Source organism: Sciurus vulgaris, assembly GCF_902686455.1.
Source record: "Sciurus vulgaris genome assembly, chromosome: 7".
NCBI classification, from domain to species: domain Eukaryota; kingdom Metazoa; phylum Chordata; class Mammalia; order Rodentia; family Sciuridae; genus Sciurus; species Sciurus vulgaris.
In genome coordinates, this window is record NC_136467.1 from 131575032 (window position 1) to 131587280 (window position 12249).

Below are 12249 nucleotides of genomic sequence, written 5' to 3' on the forward strand. Positions count from 1 at the left end.
TTTAAAACCAGTTTGAGCTAGACCAGTAGTGATGCTGTGATTGAATGAAAACAATACAGCTATCCCAGCAGTTAAGCAAAAGTCTGTGACCCTAAATGCACATGACTAGCAAATCGAAACAAAACATATAAATCTCATTGTTAAGAAGTTAAGAAAAAACAGCATATTAAGAAAAAAAGGAAAAAATGAGTAATCTAGATATTAATGGAAGAAAATACATATATAGAAATAATTAAAATGTTAAATATTTTCTCTTGAAAAGCATACTTAAATTGACAAACAACTAGTAAGAATGAATTTTTAAAAAAAGAAAAAAGAAACAACAGGAATGCAGAACTGGGATGTCACCAAGGCATAGGATGTTTTAAAAAATTGAGAGGATATCATAAGTAATTTTATGAACATGAAATATTTGTTGGGATAATGAGAAAATCATGTGAAAAGTGTATCTTGTCAATAAAGATGAGAGAAAAATCTGATAGGACCTAAATTTATTACATAACTTAAACTTAATGTTAAAAAATACAAGGAAACCCTTGGTGTAGGTAGTCTCACTAGTGATTTTCAAAGACTTAAGAAATAGTATCAATCATGCACAAACTCTTCCATAGAATAAGAAATGCTGAAATATGCCTCAAAGTTTCTAATGGAGACTAGAATAAATTTTAATATTCAAACTAGATTTGTATATTACATAAAATGTAAATTACAGACTGATCTTTCTCATGAACCCAGATTAAAATTTTAAAATCTCAAGCAAAGAGGATGCATTAATAGGTAGATGATTAGGCATGCATCCCCCTTATTTCTTTGACTAAATACAGCTGAAAATCCAGGGCATTTTGTACAAAACAAGCATCAGAAAACTGTTGAAGATTGAATAGGTATCTCTGCCCTGTGAAAAAACAATAGTGAGTTTCCTGCATTTTATTTATGCCCTGTGCATCAATTACCTGGAATTGAAGATGCTACAAACCTGGAAACACAAACAGGGGCAGACAAACAAATAAACAAAAGGAAACAAAGAAATAAAAGTCTAATTTTCTCTTGCCAAATGACCAGGAAGAGAAGCAAATTGGCGACTCAAAATAATTTTAGACCATAATGATTTATTCTACCCCAAAAGCAAAACAGGTATGGGTAAAAAAGAATTATGTAACCATGTCCACTGAAATCAGCAAAGACTTTAAGGGGGACTAGAATTCTGTCCTTGCCAGATTATAACAAATTGTTCCTGCCCAATTTCTCTGTAGGGATATCAGAGGTAGTCTAGTAGAGAAATAGGATTTTAACTACTGTCCAGGATCCCTGTCCCCTTTGGTGTCAGGCCACATGGGAAACGTAGTGAAGCTCTCGTTCTAGGCAATACCTGGTGGTGTAGTATCAGAGGAAATCAGCTAACAAATACAGCTTTAAAATGGTACAGAATCTCCTAGCACAACACTCTAATTCCCTGGCTTTATAAAAATTATCCATCAAACAAAGAACAAGGAAGCCATGAAATTGTGAAGAAAAGTGATCAAAAAATGCCAAGTAAAATTACAGAGATATTGGAGTAATCCAATACTAAATATCAACCACCATAAAAATATTTCAAGTAATTTATAAACAGGCTTGAATTAAAAAAAAAAAAAAACAGGTAAGAAATAGAAAGGTTCAGCAAGGAAATCTATATCCAAACATATAAGATTTAAATTACTGAAAAATAAGGATAAAGAAAAACCACAAATCCCATGATTGAGAAGGTAACATCATGACCTTAAAGAAAAATTAATTAGAATAATAACAGATTATTTCTCACTGCAATCAGGAAATCCAAAAAGAACTTGCACAGCATTTTCAAATATTCTAAAAATAATGTTCAACTTGGAATCCCATATCCAATAAAAATATTCTCTGAACATGAAGGGGATATTGACATACCCATATAAAGAAATACTAAGAAACAATTTTTTACCTGGAAACTTACTCTAAAAAAATGACTAGCATAAATTTTCTAAACAGAAAGGAAGAGGTAAAACAAGCAACCTTAGAGAACCTGGAGAGAAGGGAACATTGCCGTTTGGATTAGCACAATAGACTTTCTTTCTTGTTTGGAGTTTTCTAAATAATGTGTGATGTTTGCAGAAAAGTAATTTGTATAAAATGCTATATCTACAGCCACCACTGATAAAGCTATACAGAGAGTCAAAAACACTATAAATATATCTAATGAATTCTGAAAAGTGTTTAGCCAACAGAAAAGCAGGAAGTGAAAAAGAAAAATGAGGGAGAGAAAAAACAGGAAAACAAAATAGCAGTTATAATTCCCAAAGCATCAATGATCACATTAAGTGTAAATAACCTAAATGTACCAGTTAAGAAACATTAATGAATAATGATTAGAAATCATGACCTAACTTAGAAACTTATTTCAAATGCAATGATATATGCAGTTAACATACAAGTGGAAAAGAATATATTGGACATTGATCAACAAAAACAAGTAGGACTGACTGTATTTCTATCAGGTAAAGTTGGCTTCAAAGCAAAGAAAATTATCATGAACAAAAAGATGTTATATAATTGGTCATTTATGTGAAAAGTATATAATTGAATCACTAAATATAAAGACAAAATGCATCAAGAAGACTTAATAGCTCTAAATGTGCAGGTGCCAAAGGGTAGAGCTTAAAAATGCATGAAGCGCAACTTGATAAAACTACAAGTATATATAGAGAAACCCAACTTTATTGTCAGAAACTTTAGAAACTTCCCAATAACTGAATGAGTAAAAGTCATCAAGGATGAAGAAAACTCAGCAACATCATTAAAACAGCAGATATAATTGAACAGAACACTCCATCCAATAATAGTAGGATACACATTCTTTCCAAGGGGCCACAGAAAATATATTGAGTAAGACTATGTCCTGGCTCTTAAAACAATTCTCAATAAATGTTAAATAATTGAGGTGATGCAGTTTTTATTGTCCAATCACAATATAGTTGAAATACACATCAATTTCAAAATACCAGAAAAATTTCCAAATACTGGGAAAATCAGTTGTGAACAAAAATATCCAGGGGTTAAAAAGAAAATTTGGAAAAAAAAAAATTGTCAAAAATCTGTAAAGGATCCTAAAGTATATCTTAGTGGCATTCTCTTAGTAAGTGTGGTGCTGTTTCATGGATATGAACAGAAGAGCACACTAGGGAATCATACAAGTACAACATCCACACAGTATGTCAAACACTCATGAGCATCTCCTACCTTTCTCCTCAAATCATGGAATGCTGGACAGCATGGTGGATGCTGTGCACAATGTGGGCTTGCCTCATAGCACAGAAACCCTGAGATCAAGGAACCTGGATGTTTTGCAGTGGTTGAAAGCAGATCTAACATGTGCCTTGGAGGGAGACATTATCTTTATTATTGTACAGAGCAAACAAATATGCCCTTTCTCCAGAGGAAGATAATCTCTCTAGTTTAAAAGTCCATGGAAAATTTCATCCAGTAAAGAAACTGTCCCTACTTTCATAAAACATTGCAATAGGTGCCTTAGTCATTGTAGTAGGAGCAATTGATTTGAATGTTACATAGGAAAGTAAAATTATTAGTACATGATATGACAGTGAACACAGAAAATCTAAAAAAAAAACATGCTGTATAGTATCTTAATTAAAAGGAACATTAAAAACACCATGTCCCGGAATGCCCTTTTTTTGGTTTAGATAGTGTTCCTCAAAAGCTTATATGTGAGATAATGCAAGAAGGCTTGAAAGAGAAATGATTGGGTTTTAGCCTTAACCTAATTAGTGCATTAATCTCTGATGGGATTCACTGAGGCAGGTGGGGTGTGGCTGGAGGAAGTGGCCCATTAGGGGCGGGGCTATGGGGCATATATTTTGTATCTGGAGAGTGGAGTCTCTCTCTCTCTGCTTTCTGATCATTATGTGAGCTGTTTCCCACTGCCACACTCTTCCACCATGATATTTAGCACCACCTCGAGCCTGGAGGAATGAAGCCTGCTGTCTTTGAATTGAGACCTCTGTAACCATAAGCCTCCAAATAAACTTTTCCTCCTCAAATTGTTCTGGTCAGGTCTTAGGGTCACAGCAGTGAAAAATAACTAAAACAGCCCCTTTCCCCCAAAAAACCTAGCCCTTTAAGGTAACAGAGCAAGCCTGGGCCTGAATTTCCAGATACCTATTACCTTGAAGGAATGAGATTTCTCTTATGCATGCTGGGGGAACCCAGGAGGAGGAAGGAGTATGGCTATATGGGTTAGCCATATAGGCTTTCTTTGTCCTTTGGAGTTTTGGAAATTATGTGTGATGTTTGCAGCAAAATGTTACATGTATAAAATGTTAGTATCTAGAGCCACCACTGACAAAGCTATACAGAGTCAAAAACACTATAAATAAATCTAAGTGAAATTCTAAAAATTGTTTAACCAACAGAGACAAGTCAATGTTACCCAAAGAAAGCAACTTTCTTGCATACTTGCAAGAGAGGATAGTTGCTCCTTGGGATGTTGATCATAAAAGAAAAACAAGCAAGCTCTTGCAGATGATGTCGCTGCTTATGCAGCCTAACATACACACTCCTCCCAGTGGGGACAGGCTCAGAATTAAGGATATTGTGGAAAGGATATGTAAATATACTTGTTCAGGTGGCCAAAGTCAGACAAAACATCATGAGTAAGAGGAGATTTGCCAGGCAAAGTGCCCTAAGGACAGAGGAGCTCCCTGCCAACCTGTTGCCATTGAACTCTTCTTGGTGCAGCCTCTTATCTCTTGGAAGATTTTTTCCCATAAATCACAATCTCCCATGCTGTATCCAGGGACTTACTTTGGCCTGTCTGCAACCTACCCCACTGTCCTGGCACAACTGGGACTCGTTTATACATAGGTATATATAATAGCATCAACACGGGAAGTTAGCTAGATGATAGAATTCAAGGTCAATATATAAAAACCTTATTTCAATACTCGATCCACAATAAATAAAAACAAAATTTAAATTATGACACAATTCAATTAGTATAAAAGAGATCAAATAGCTAAGAGTTAATCTGATAAAATATGTGAATATTCCCAAAAAAGGAAAAAACAAAATAATACTGTTAAGAAATTGTCAAAGACAAATATATACCAGCTTCAGAGTTTGGGGAACTTAGTATTGTTAAGACATCAATTTTATCCAATTAGCCTTAAACTAAATGTTCAGCACAGTCCTCCTTCAAAAAAATTCCTTGTACATGTGTGTGTGTGTGTGTGTGTGTGTGTGTGTGTGTGTATTCTAAAATGCATATGTGAACTCAATTGGGTAAAAAGTGAAGGAAACTTGGAAAAAGAAAACAAAGAGTGTTTTCACTAATGGTTATCAAGTTGCACTACTAAGATATAGCAGTTAGAATAATTTCAGTTTGGTTTAAAAGAATAGAGCATGTAGAACATTCATGTGCTGTAATTAATTATGCCACCACCACCTCTGTCATTATAATAAGCAGAAGAGAATGGTCTTGTCAATAAAAGTTGAATTCTTTGAATCTCAAAAAATGAACTTTACCCATGGCTCACCACATAAACAAAAATCAATTCTAGTTGGATTGTGGTACAAAATCCAAGTGGTGAAATAACACAGCTTTCAAAGAAAATATTGAAGAGTGTTTTCTTAAATTGGGGGAACCAAAATCAATTGATAATGAAAATTCTTTTCTAAAAAAATTGGCTTCATTGAAATTAAGACATTATATTTAGCAAAAGCCATCTAGGAAGGAAAATGGGAACAGCAGATCTGTAGCTCACTTGACTCCTCATAAGAACACCTGAGGAATGCCAACTTCATCTGATCTTGTGGTAAATAAGACAATGGCATTATATAGCAGAAGGACAATGAGGAGGATTTGAGCCCAAAATATTTTATAGGATGTGCCACAAGATCTAGAATGTTTCTGTAAATATACCAGAATTTTCCTTTTAAGGAATCTCCATACTGCTTTCCAGAATGGCTGCACTAATTTGCAACCCCACCAGCAATGTATGAGTGTACTTTTTTCCCCATATCCTTGCCAACACCTATTGTTGCTTGTGTTCTTGATAATCACCATTCTAATTGGGGTGAGATGGAATCTTAGGGTAGTTTTGATTTGCATTTCTCTTATTACTAGAGATGTTGAACATTTTTTCATATATCTGTTGATTGCTTCTACATTTTCTTCTGTGAAGTGTCTGCTCATTTCCTTAGCCCATTTGTTGATTGGATTATTTGTATTCTTGGTGTGGAGATTTTTGAGTTCTTTGTATATTCTGCAAATTAGTGCTCTATCTGAAGTATGAGTGGCAAAGATATTGTCCCACTCTGTAGGCTCTCTCTTCACATTACTGATAGTTTCCTTTGCTGAGAGAAAGCTTTTTAGTTTGAATCTATCCCAGTTGTTGATTCTTGCTTTTATTTCTTGTGCTATGGGAGTCCTATTAAGGAAGTCTGATCCTAAGCCAACAAGTTGAAGATTTGGACCAACTTTCTCTTCTATAAGATGCAGGGTCTCTAGTTTGATTCCGAGGTCCATGATCCATTTTGAGTTGAGTGTTGTGCAGGGTGAGAGATAGGGGTGTAATTTCATTCTGTTGCGTATGGATTTCCAGTTTTCCCAGCACCATCTGTTGAAGAGGCTATCTTTTCTTCATTGTATACTTTTGGCCCCTTTGTCTAGTATGAGAAAATTGTATTTATTTGGGTTTGTGTCCGTGTCCTCTATTCTGTACCATTGATCTACCTGTCTATTTTGGTACCTATACCATGCCGTTTTTGTTACTATTGCTTTGTAGTAGAATTGAAGATCTGGTATTGCGATACCCCCTGCTTCGCTCTTTATTTGTATGTTAGGTATTTTCATAATAATGTGCCTTGGTGTGGGTCTGTTGTAATTTTGTATATTTGGAGTCCTATATGCCTCTTGCACTTGGTTTTCCATTTCATTCTTCAGATTTGGGAAATTTTCTGATATTATTTCATTGAAAAATTGTTCATTCCTTTGGTTTGTTTCTCTAAGCCTTCCTCAATCCCTATAATTCTTAATTTGGCCTTTTCATGATATCCTATAATTCTTGTAGATTCTGTTCATGAGTTCTTACCATCTTCTCTCTTTGGTCAACTTTGTTTTCAAGATTAAATATTTGTCTTCAATGTCTGAGGTTCTGTCTTCCAGGTGTTCTATCCTATTGGTTATGCTTTCTATGGGGTTTTTAACTTGGTTTATTGTTTCCTTCATTTCAAGTATTTGTTTGTTTGTTTTTTTCAGTATCTCTCTTTATTGAAATGATCTCTTGCTTCCCGTATTTGCTCTTTTAACTGTTGATCGGTGTGATAATTTAATGCCTGCATTTGCTTTTTCATCTCCTCCTTCAATGCCTGCCTTTGCACTTTCATCTCCTCATTTGCTTCCCTGATTGTTTTAAATATGTACATTCTGAACTACTTTTCTGACATTTCTTCTGCTGTGCTGTCATTGGGTTTTATTGATATAGTATCTAGGTTTGTTTGGGATATTTTCTTCCCTTGTTTTCTCATATTGGTCAGATATCAGTGGGACTCTGAGATATTGCAGATTTCCTCTGTTGGCTTATAGTGTCCCTGTAGATTTCCAGTATATCATCTCCCAGCCTTCAGTAGCCTGAAGTCTTGGAGGAACTTGATAATGCAGTGCTTCCAAAGAAAGCTGCCCCTATCCCGCTACTGGTTCCAGGGCTTGGAGCTGGCTCTGTGTAGAAAGGCTCTCACTGGGAGGCCTGCTCCATGAAGCTGGCTGTAGAACGAGCCTGCTGCCAGAGGGAGCAGGGCTGCTTGGAGAAGTCCCTTTCTGCCCCACTCTTGTCCCTGAAGCTACCTGTGGGCCTTGGCCCACCGCTGGGTCCAGGGCTTGGAGCTGGCTCTGTGTAGAAAGGCTCCAAGAAGATGGCTGTGGAAGGAGCCTGTCGCTGGAGGGAGCAGGCCTGCTTGGAGAAGTCTCTGGCTGCCCTGCCCTGGTCCCAGAGGATGCCCACAGGCTGAATCTCGCTGCTGGCTCCAGGACTTGGAGTGGAGCAAGCTCTGTGCAGAAAGGCTCTCACTGGGTGTTCTTTTCCGAGAAGCTGGCCGTGGAAGGAGCCCGCTTCCCGCGGGAGCAGGGCTGCCTGGGGAAGTCTCTAGCTGCCCTGTCCTGCTCTGAGCCTGCCCTGCTCTGAGAAGCGGCCCCTGTCCGATCCTGCCACTTGGGCTGAGCTTCCCCTGGTAGGGGAGACTCACCCCGTGGCTCTATGTTAGTCTGAGTCTCTCAATGCCTCCCCTTCTTGAATTCTGAGTTCTGGAGCAACAGGAGATGCCCTCTAGTCTGCCATCTTGGATCACCCCGTGGAAGGAGCCTGCCACTGGAGGGAGAAGGGCTATTGGAGAAGTCTCTGGCTGCCCTGCCCTGGTCCCAGAGGCTGCCTGTGGGCCGGAGCTCACCGCTGGCTCCGGAACTTGCAGCTAGCTCTGTGCAGAAAGGCTCTCACTGGGTGGCCTGCTCCGAGAAGCTGGCCGTGAAAGGAGCCTGCTGCTGGAGGGAGCAGGGCTGCTTTGTAAAGTACATATTGAAAACATAAGTTGTTAGCCCTGAAGCACAGCAGCATGAAAATTAATCAAACAAATCACACCCTTATCAGCAAGTAAGCAGGACAACAGAAATTGTCTACCATAAGCTTTTGAAGTGACATAATTGCTTTGGAAAATGGCTTGATGGTATCTAATAAAGCTGAATATAGTATACTCTTTTTCAGGAATTTCATTCTTAGGTTATATTTTTTGATGGAATTCCTGTGTTCATCATACAGTATACCCCAGTATATTCAAGCAACAATGTTTTTTAATTGCCCCAAAAAACAAACAATCAAAACTCAAGTCAACTTGGTTGTGTATGATTTTCAAACATAATACTGGGCAAAAAATACAGAGAAATCCTGTCTCAAGCATACTGTATGGTTTCCTCTATTAAAACAAGTGGGAATCTTGTTATGTTAATCAAGTAGTTAATGGTTAGCACTGTGGAGTGAGGGGGTAAGAGATGACTGGGAATGTAACTGAGTGATCTTCCAGGGATTGAACTGAGGTTTTCTCTTGACATCAATGCTGGTTGCATAGACTGGTATGTTTAATATGTGACAGCCTGTCACACTGCACTCCTATGATACAATATGGGTGAGTGGCACACCAATTAGATTTGCATTGTTTTTAAGTAAAATTCCTAATTCATTAAACACATGCCTGTGATTATGAAATAATAAAAGAGCAAAAATGAAGAAAAACAAAATTTATTAAATTTAACTTCAGAAAATAACCTTTTTTTTTTTTTTTTTTTTTAAAGAAAGGAACTTTATCAGGAGGTCTGAAGAAAGGAGAGGAGGGAGTGCCACTACGGGAGCAGGCGGCTGCATGGCCACCCCGCCTCAGTCCAGACTCATGTACTCCTTGTTGTCCTTCTTGTCTTTTGTGTCGCCCTCCTTCTGCTCAGGTCTGGCATTATTCTGCATGGCTTTGGTAAATGCTTCCACATCGCCCTTGTTGGTGGCCTCTACGGCCTCTGCAGCAAGGCCAAACTGGCACATGAGTGGCCCCAGCTGCCCCGAGGCCAAGGCCATGCTGAACATGCCCAGAGCCTGTTGGAACTGGAGCGAGGTCAGTGTGCTCCGGATCTCCTCTGCAGTGTGGGGCAGTGACTCCCCAAAGGACAGGTAGGGCAGTAGGCACTGCTGGACGTCGGTGTTGGTGAGAATGCACCATCATTTCTGGAGTCAGCACACTGGTGAGGTCCATTTGCTGGCTGCCTCCCGGCCCAGCAGGCACATTCATGGTTGCCAGAATGCTCTGGAGGTCACTCAGCTGGATGGACTGGGTCAGGCTGGCTGCTGTGCTGGTTCCATTACCTGAACTAGGCACAGGACTTGGGCTGGTAGTCGAGGCGCCTGCTGGGGCAGAGGGGCTGGGGTGGCACGGGCAGAAGAGGTGGTGGAGAATGGGGTAACCGCAGCCGGCTGGCTCTGGGAGCTGGACGAAGAGCTGCTGGCAGGAGGCCCAACAGTGCCCAGCAAGCTGGCCACACCTGGCCCAGTCAGAGCCCCACAGACACCCCGTCCTCCAAGGCTGGCTGGTCCGATGAGCTGCATGAGCTGGCTGTGACTCATGTTTCCCAGCAGGCTCTGCAGGCCATCCTCACCACCCAGTGGTGACAGCTCATGGCCCCCACTCCCACTCTCCCCCAGGGCCCCAGGCATGGGGGGGGTTGTTCAGGTACTCGCTGACTTTCCAGCAGTGCTCCTCATCCTGGTCAGTCTTGGGCTCCTGCATCCAGAAGAAGAGCCACTTGTACCCAGCCTTGAACTTGAGCACGTACATCCTCCTGCTGGGGCACTGAGGCATGCGCTTGAACTCACAGTCATCAGGGAAGATAATCAAGTTGTCTTCCACGGTCCCTGATGTCCTGTCCTTCCAGCAGAAGTGAATGAGCGAGTTGTCTGCTGGATATACACGAGCCCTTTCCGTTTATCCGGAGTGACAGTAGTGCCTTTCAATGACATTTTCCTTGCCCAAAACTCCACCAAATACTCATTGGAGAACACCCGAGAGCCTGGCACCAGGCTTGGGAACAGAGCACCTGAAGTCGTCATCCCTTGGCTGAGAGGCATCCGTCCGGGTTCGCTCTTCCTCCTCGGCGCCTGCGGGATCCCACAGAAAATAACTTTTAAAACCTTCAACTAAAGGAACAAAATAACTAAATGTTAATCCTTTGACGTATAAAACTATAAAGTTACAAATAATCATGGGAAAATAAATGGGACATAGAAAAGGGTTGATATCTTCACTAGACCAAGAAGTATTAGAATTCATTAAATACATGTAATTCTGACAAAGGAAAGTGGATAGAGGCTATGAAATATGTAATTCATAAACATCAAATAAGACAACAGAAATATAAATAATATGTGATCACAACTGTAATAATGTAATATTTTAAACAATTAACTATGAAATGTTTTTACCTAATTGGTGTTGCTTTACATATGTGTGTGTATGTTTTTATGTATATGTGTTCATATTTAAATGTGTATATGCACATGTGCAACTGTGCACATTTATATATGCATCTGCACATGTAAACGTATGTGTATCTGCATATGAATATAAATGTGAGTAGACATATATATACGGGTGTGTAGATATATGCAAATATAAGAAACATTAGGTAAGATATATCAAAGGGGTGTGGGTACATTGCAATTTCCTTAAAGCAAAAATAGTTTTAGTCTCCAAATAAATAAATTTAACAAATTATATATTCTTTAGTATAAAATTTCATCTATTGAAATGACTAAAGATAAGCCAAGGAAGAATACAAAATATATATCTACCAACATACCTCTAGTAAGATATTAATGCAAACTATTATTCTTTCAAGAAAATGGAGTTGGTAAAATAATGATTATATTCCCAGATTTTTTAATATACAAGTTATTAAATACCAGCATAGAAATAAATAATAAATTAGATCTGTCATGAGAAGAATTATATAAAAATATAGTACTATATTTCCAATATTATAACATATCAAAAGATGTAGGTACATATAATTATTGATGTACAAAATATTAGCAACCTTTATGCCTCTGTGTCTTATGGATTTTACATTCATTAATATTCTGCAGTTACAAGCCTATAGTTACTTATAATAATTATAACTTCTGTGTAAGAAAAAAAGGAGAAAATAGAAAATGGTATATAACAAGTATTTCAAGATAACAATGAGTTAAAATTTATAACATGTGTCAATATTCCTCATATGTAAAACTCAATTTAGTAAAAAGTGTGTTATGACCATAGTTTGATATTAAAAAAGGGTTAAAATCAGCATGTTGCAGGTGAGAAACTATGAAACTGTTTCAACATATAGTAAAATGGGCATAAAATAATTGGAAGTATATTTGGCTTATAAATTTTAATTTTAACAAATTAAATTATTATTTTATTATTTCATTTGGTTATTTTTCTTAGTTTCACATAACATTAGAGTACATTTTGACCATTTATACAAACATGGAATGCATCTTATTCTAGTTCCGATGCCAGTTTTGTGATTGTATATGATGTGGAGATTCAATGTGGTATATTCGTATATGTATAAAGGAAAATTATGTCAGAATCATTCCTCTGTCTTTCCTGTCCCTGTACTCCTCCCTTCCTTTCATTTCCGTT

The 12249-nt window shown here is 38.2% G+C and overlaps 1 protein-coding gene and 1 pseudogene across 2 annotated transcripts in view; both read right to left on the reverse strand.

The window, feature by feature from the left end:
- LOC306665789 (uncharacterized protein) overlaps positions 1-12249 on the reverse strand; it is a gene marked incomplete at its 5' end in the record, with an annotated part of 729076 nt that overhangs the window by 688317 nt on the left and 28510 nt on the right. The gene's annotated exons all lie outside the window — the stretch shown is intronic.
- Positions 9450-10693, reverse strand: LOC306665618 (proteasomal ubiquitin receptor ADRM1-like; annotated as a pseudogene). The gene has a single exon. The product of its transcript is annotated as a proteasomal ubiquitin receptor ADRM1-like (transcript).